We start from the raw sequence: 7,417 nt of genomic DNA on the forward strand, positions 1-7,417 counted from the left end.
GGTGTGACAATCCCGGTCCAGTGGACCTATGTCCCCAGGCAGTTTAGGATACAGGCATAATTCAGACACAAACTGCAGGGTCTACAGTTTGTGAACCACCTGACTCTATGTCTCCAGTCAGTTCAGGACACATACAGGAACCAGATGCAGCCTGAATGGGTAGCAATCACAGACTTGCTGAGCCTTCAACTTGCTAGGGGTTCTGGGCAAAGGCAAAGCACAGACTCGAACCATGGGTCCGGCAGCTCCCAGAGCACTCACTCACTCGGCGCTGGGTGAATGGGGGCTGGGAGAGTCTACATGCCCCACCCCCAACCAGAGTAGTCCCTGGGGCTTCTGAGTGAGGACCTCCTCTCTGCTGCAGGTGCAGGAAGGCCAGAGACTCCGTCTGTAATGTCGGTGGTGTCCTGGTTCCCACGCTCTGCCCTCAGGGAGTAGATGAGAAATACCTGGCTCTCTCTGCATGTTTCAGCTGGGAACCATGGTGGTATGGGCCAAGCACAGACTCAAACCCACGAGTCCAGCAGCTGGAGCACTCAAACCCATGAGTCCAGCAGCGGGAGCTCCAGCTCCCAGAACACTCGAACCCATGAGTCCAGCAGCGGGAGCTCCAACTCCTGTAACACTCCCAGGCAGGTGTTTGTACCACTGAGCTATATCCCCAGCCCCTTATACTATATTATTTTCTCAGGCTTTAAAGAAAACATCATACTCCCAATGGCACTGGCTTTCACCAAAAATCTGAGGTGGCAAGGGACACCCTGTGGCTGGTCACCTGTTTTCAGATACATTTTCTCTCATCCACTTGTGATTCTCTTCATTGGCTGCAATATCTTTTTCTTCAAATCCTATTTTGTTTGCTTCTAAGAAACCAAGCACATCCTGTTGTTTGTTCTTAACTGCTGTAGAGGCAGATGAAGATGCAAATATATACACAGATCACCATCCAGGGAACAGTGGCTTATCGTTGTTTGGATGCTGAAAAAAGCTGCAAAGCAGCTGCAGTGAGGCTGGAAAGGAGTCAGGGTCCCAGCAGAGACTAGGAGGGGAGGGGAGGGAAGAAAGGGACCTCTCCAGAGCCCTACCTCAGCCCTTAACTGCTTTCAACTGGTTCAGAAGACTGCAGTCCAGCCCCAAACCCCAGAAGGCACAGGCTCATTTTCAGCTTGTCAGCATTTTGATTAGGACAATGGCTAGGGATGCTGAAAGTCTGAATAAACATAGCCATATGTTGTTTGCAGATTTGTTTCTTGCAAGATAGCTTTTAGCAAGTTTCTGCCAGATATTGCAACAGAGCTTTCATGTCTTTCCAGCGGGCAGCTTGGGTGCCATTAATCAGAAATGCATTGATATTTTGTGCTGGGAAACTAGCAAGGTCAGCTGTAAGGGCTTCTCCAAAGAGGTTAAACAAGTTTTTGAACCTCTAGGAGGTTGAGTACAGGTTGATTGACTTTTGAGTCCAGAACTGGGGTCTTTGCAAAGAGGGCCTGGCTGATAGGAACCAACTGAAGGAAGAAAAAGGCATTTTTTAGGTCCAGGCAGGCTGTGGGTGGCAGAAAACTGAGGCAATGTATATGGAGGACAATTGTGGTGGTATTCTCAGCTCAGAGATCCTGAACTAGCTTTAGGCAGGACAAGTATATTTTAGCAGTTTGACAGTCTATAAACAATTTGTGGTTGAATTTCTCATTGAGTCTCTCATGGCATGGGGTACTACCGTTTTCTTAGGGGATTGTGACAGAGCTGGAAGGGACAGAGAAACAGGCTGTCTTGGGGGGTGGCTTAGCCAAATCTGTTGTTAGAGCCTCCCTGAAAATAATAGGAGTTTCTTAACCCCTTGTGGCAATTGGGTCCAAGTGAGTTGTGTCTGGTTTCAGGATTTTCCCAGTTGAAGGGGTTTATGGGAGCAGCTCAAAAGCAGAAGAAGATATATTTTAAATCTAGACATGTAAGCCAGGTGGCATCTGGTTGTAACAGTCCAAAAAAGGGTGTATGGGTCAGGAATGACAGTGCAAGGTGATGGCTGTGTTGTTGACTGCACAGAGATCTTGCATTGGCCAGTAACTCCCATTGGGCACTTTTACTGCGAGGAGAGGAGTGTTACAAGGTAATTAACAGTCTATCAGGATCCCAAACTGATGTGTAGCTGGATGATTGTTTGTGCTTCCCATGACATAGGACATGTGAGCACAGTTGATGGCCAGGCCTGGAGGCAAGTCTTTTGTCCATACCTCTGGAAGGAGAGTTTTCAAAATTTTAGAATTGTGGTTATCTTGTCAGGCTGAAATGCAGGTGTCATCTTCCTCTTGGGGAAAAGTGTAGGGTTAAACAAGAGGGAGGCTGACTAGCTTGGTGACAGGAATTCAGGTTTGGTAAGATGTCCTCCTAGGCTGTAAGTTTGTGCTTGACAGAAGGGTAAGAAGCAAGAGTCCCAGTTGCCCCAGTGATAGTGACAGGGCAAGACAGACTCCATTTTATTTTTGTAACTCCATTTTAGAAGTCACTCAAATTCACTTAAACTACAGACAGACTCACTCCTCCACCCCCTCCCTTATTGCTAACCATCAACCACGAAAGAATAGAGCTATAAAATTAGGAACAATAGTTAAAACAAATTGTAGGTAAGCTAAAATTTAACCATACTAACAAACCCCTGAGAAATGTAAACCTTGTGGCCATGATATGGTACCTTTGTAAAATTCCAAACTGAGGTAATGTGGTTACCATGGCTACTTGTAGATGTTTGAAAACCCAGTACAAAGTTCTCTGGTCACCAACATCTTCCCTGGCTCCTATTCAGGCTGTCGGTCATTGGCAATAAAGTTTTGTTTGTTCCACATTTTCAGTTTCTTGTGAGTACCTGTGGCATCGAATCTCACTGTAAGAATCATAACCTTTTTCTGACAAAGGGGACTTTTGAAGGCAGAGAGATCTGTTCCAATGTATTTTCAATGTCCACAACCCTCATAACTCACATATTGGTAAGGGCTTTATCAGGCTTCAGGGTAACAGTGGTAGTTTTTGACATATTGATGGGCTTTTTGTTCCCTCCTTTGTAATGCTTTTGAGAAGCACTTAACTGATTTTGTGCTTCTGCATGGGACAACCTTTGGGTAAGACCATGGCAACTCATTCATTGGGACTGATAGTTCAGTTTTTCCTCAGTCAAAATGTGGAACTCAGAAGGAATTGCTGACTGTCATCTCAGGTGGGCATTAAATAACACCATCTGACCAGGATAGGCACTTTGGCAGGGGGAGCTCTGTGGCTGTAATGGTTGATACATTATGTCAACTTGAGAAGTTTAGAAGTTTAACTAAGCTACTTAGCAGAGGGCTAAGGTCCTCACTTTGTAAACATCTTCATCTTGTGCAAGAGGAGGGCACAGAGATGGTGTGAGTGCTCACTTAAGTGGGGGGCAGCCTGCTTACAATATAGGAGAGGAAAAGAGGCTTGGTTTCCCCTCTTTGCTCTTGTTGTTTTTGCTGTTTTCTGCTGCCTTGAACTGTTGCCCCTCACCAGACTACCCTGTCTTAGAGTGAGCTGATTACGGACTGAAACCTTCACAAACTGTGAGCTAAACAAACCTTTCTTTCCTTAATTTTGGGTGTTGGGTGTTTTGTTCCAGCAATTGAGAGAAAAGTAACTAAAACAATGGCCTAATGCAGGCAATGACTGTTTGAACTGGAACCAGTTCAATTGGCTGGAAGTAGACAAGTCAGGAACAGCGGGTGGAACTGCTGGCAACTTCAGCAGCCAACAAAGGTGCCAATGGAGAATTCTCAGGAATAATGGGTCTCTTTTTTCCTTTGAGTGGTTTGGTTTTATTTTTAACTCCATAATCTCAGAAAAGCCCTTCTTTCTGCAGTCAGGGACTGTGGGTTTTGACTAATTAGTTCCCATCTTTGACTTCCTATGTGTGTGTTGTGTACCCTTAAATGATGGTGCAACAGACAAAGAGTGGGTGCCCCTCAGAGAGACAGAGACCATTTAGATGCCCAGATGACCACATGTGCACTTAGGTGCAACTTAGCTAAAGAGGATGTGAGGCTCCATTATGACATATGTCAATTGCCACAGAACCACAGGTGAGGGCCCAATCAACCACTGCACCCACTGCTTGCCAGTGTTGGTGCACAGATGGAGCAGCCTATTGTTTACACTGTCCATTCCACTCACTCACTCACATTCATTCACATACAGGCACTCAGAGGTTAAAACATCCCAACCCCCTTCCCTTGAGGGTGGGCCTGACTAATGAGAGTTGACTAAGCTCTCCTTCTGCTCAAGCTGAGCAGGACTGACAGACAGACTAACTGGGGTGCATGTGGGGGGGGGTGGTCTTACATTATGTGATGACCAGAGCAGACCAGACCAGACTGTGTCCTCCTCCCTTTTGGGTCCAATGTGAGCCACTCAAGTGGGGAGCCAGGAATCTTCCTCCAGACCTCTGAGGGTGCACCTTCCCATTGGGACCTGGAAAGGTCATTGCTCTGTCCACAAGGGCCACACCAGTGACCAAAGAGGTCAGCATGGCTGGTCTTCCTGGCTAATGCACCAGATGCAACAGCAAGCAACAACACCCAGGATTTGGAGGCAGATTTATTTAACATCAGATGGGCACTGTTATGGTTTGTGTCTGGATGTCCCCACAAAGCCTCATGCAGTCATGGGGTGGACTTCTAGAGTTTTTGATTGACTCATAGTCCAGTGCTAGGATTATGGGTGTGAGAGCTACACCCACCCTGGGGCAGGGAGCTCACATACAATATAAGGGAGGAAAAGAGGCTTGCTCCCACTGCTCCTCCCTTTTGCTCTTGCTGCTTTTGCTGTTTTCTACCAGCATGAACTGTTCCCCTCTGCCATGTGCCACTCTGCCTTGGAACCAGCCAAGCATGAACTGAAACCTCCACAAACTGTGAACTAAATAAATCTTTCCTTCCCTAATTTTGAGCATCAGGTATTTTGTCTCAGCAATGAGAGAAAAGTAACGAAGACAGGCACTGACAGGGAATCAGTTGTCTCTCAAAATGTCAGGCCTTGAAGGCCCAGGGAGGGAGGTTTTTATGGGGTTGAAAAAGGGAAGCACAGAGGTAGAGTACTTGCCTATCTTTGATTGGTTCCTACATATGCATCATAGTGACCAGCTATGCATCACAGTGACCAGCCATTTCTAGGAGACAGTAGTAACAGGAACTATCACCTGCACGACTAACAGATTGGCTAGGGGGCATTTTCTGTTACATGGCCTTTTTCATAATTGGAGAATTGCCCCCAATTTTGCTAGTAAATCTCTTCCCAGTAAGGGAGTAGGGCACTGTGGGTTAAGGGTCATAGTTTAGCATTTCACCTTTAAAGTGACATGTCAGAGCAAGAGTAGAGAAGCTCTCATTAGGACTCCCCTTGACCTCAGTTTTGGGTATAGATATGGAGGAGGATTTGTTTTGGGGGTTTTCTTTTAGAGAAGGAAGCTAAAACAGAACCCAAAGGAATTAAAATTTCTTACCCATGATATTCAGGGTCACCCAGTATTCCTTGGAAGAGACAGAGATGTCCATGCAGAGAGCATGCAGATTGCCCCAGGCCTTTTCATTCCTCTGTCACAGTGGGAAGTGAGAGCTTTGGCTGGCCTAGCCCCTCTCTAAGAGTGGGAACATTAATCCTCCAGTATCACAAGTCAGGCACATCAGCTGCCTGACACACAGAGTAGGGTCCAGGCAGTGGCTTGGTACAGTTGTATGCCCTATGTCATCTTCTTGCTGGCCTTGATTGGCTCTAGGTTTTCCCTTGAACAACTTGGGTATGGTTAAAGGGTTGCCAGTTGCAACAGCCATTATTTCGGTCTATCTTTTTTCTCAGCCCTTTTTTCATTCTCCTCTAGATCCTGATTGTTGAACACAGAAAACGCAATTGGATCATATTTGAAAATTCTGAGTTTCTCTGGGGCACTAACCTCTGGTAGAAATTGCTGGGAAAGGCTCATATATTTATTTTTATTTTTATTCTTTTCCTTTTTGACTTTTTTCTGGTACCGGGAATTAAACTCACGAACTCGTGCTTGCCAGGCAGGCAATGTGCTGCTGAGCTAAATCCCCACTCTAGTATCTGAGGACCGAATCATCAACAATGTCAATTTTTTTCCTTTGGAAGCCTCTGTAAATACCATAGTCCTTGGACATTTCCAGAGATAAACAGCCATAAAAGCTTGAACATAAGGGACTTCATGTTTATTTTCCTTGTCTTTTGTAAAAAATAAAAATAAAAAAAGATTTAACTGAAGAATAGTATTGTAATTTTGATGGCCATGCTGCATCTATCTCTTGCTATTTCCCATTTGATAAAGGACCCAAACAGTAAAGACAGAGGTGGAGTCCTTGGAGCTCCAACTAGCTACCGTAAGGGTCAAATAGTTCCCAATTTTTAAGTATGTAGCCTGTTTTGGTTTGTGTCTGGATGTCCTCCCAAAGCCTCATGCCGTCATGGGGGGCCATGCTTTTTGGAGGTGGCTGAGTCTAGAGTTTGTGACTGGTTCATTGTCTAGTGCTGGGATTGGGGGTGAGAGTGCTATACCTGCCCTAGGGTGGGTAGATTGAATGCAATATAAGCAAGGAAAAGAGGTTTGTCCTCCCCTTTTTGCTCTTATTGCTTTTGGTATCTTCCACCACCATGAACTATTGCTCTTCTGCCATGCCACTCTGCGCTGGAGCCAGCTGGTTATGGACTGAAACCTTTACAAACTGTAAGCTAAATAAATCTTTCCTTCCTTAACTTTGGGTGTTGGCTATTTTATCTTAGCAATGAGACAAAAGTAACCAGGACACAGCCTAGTGGTGAGATGGCTGGGATCTGTAGGATGCCCATGATACATTTGCCCACTGACTCCTTAGGAAGAAGAATGCAACCCATCCAGGGCCTTGCCTAGAAATTCCCAAGAAATCAAGGTGGTTCCCCTAGACCAGGGATTCCCTTAGTCACCTGAGAAACACTAAGCTCCTAAGAGATCAAGGTGGAGCCCCTTAGGAAGGTTCCCTTACCCATTTGAGCCCAGGAGATCAGGGTGAAGCCCTCTCTGAGGCTCCCTTAGAAACAGTAAACTCTTAAGAGATCAGGGCAGAGCCCACTTGAGAGGCTCCCTTAGATCAAGGTGGAGCCTGCCCAGGGTCTCCTTTAGCCACTTGAGAAACAGAACACTATTAAGAGATTATGGTGGATAACGCCTTCCCTAGGGGTCTCACTTAGACTGTGATCCACTGACTCCCTAGAAAGAAAGTGGAGCCTTCCCAGGGGCTCCCTTAGCCACCTGGGAAACAATATTCCTTGCATTTACCATGATAATAAAACTTTGGTACTTTGTTTAAGGTGGTAGAGACAGAAACCTCTTTTTTTTTTAAGCCTTTAAAAAAAAAGTTCTGAGTAC

General features: G+C 45.7%; 1 pseudogene; it reads right to left on the reverse strand.

Annotated features, from left to right (window-relative positions):
• LOC102029433 overlaps nt 1-946 on the reverse strand; it is a 6,602-nt pseudogene extending 5,656 nt beyond the window's left edge.
• Nucleotides 947-7,417: the final 6,471 nt, after the last annotated feature.

The sequence above is a fragment of the Chinchilla lanigera genome, unplaced genomic scaffold (assembly GCF_000276665.1).
Source record: "Chinchilla lanigera isolate Chin_1 unplaced genomic scaffold, ChiLan1.0 scaffold00119, whole genome shotgun sequence".
Classification (NCBI taxonomy): Eukaryota; Metazoa; Chordata; class Mammalia; order Rodentia; family Chinchillidae; genus Chinchilla; species Chinchilla lanigera.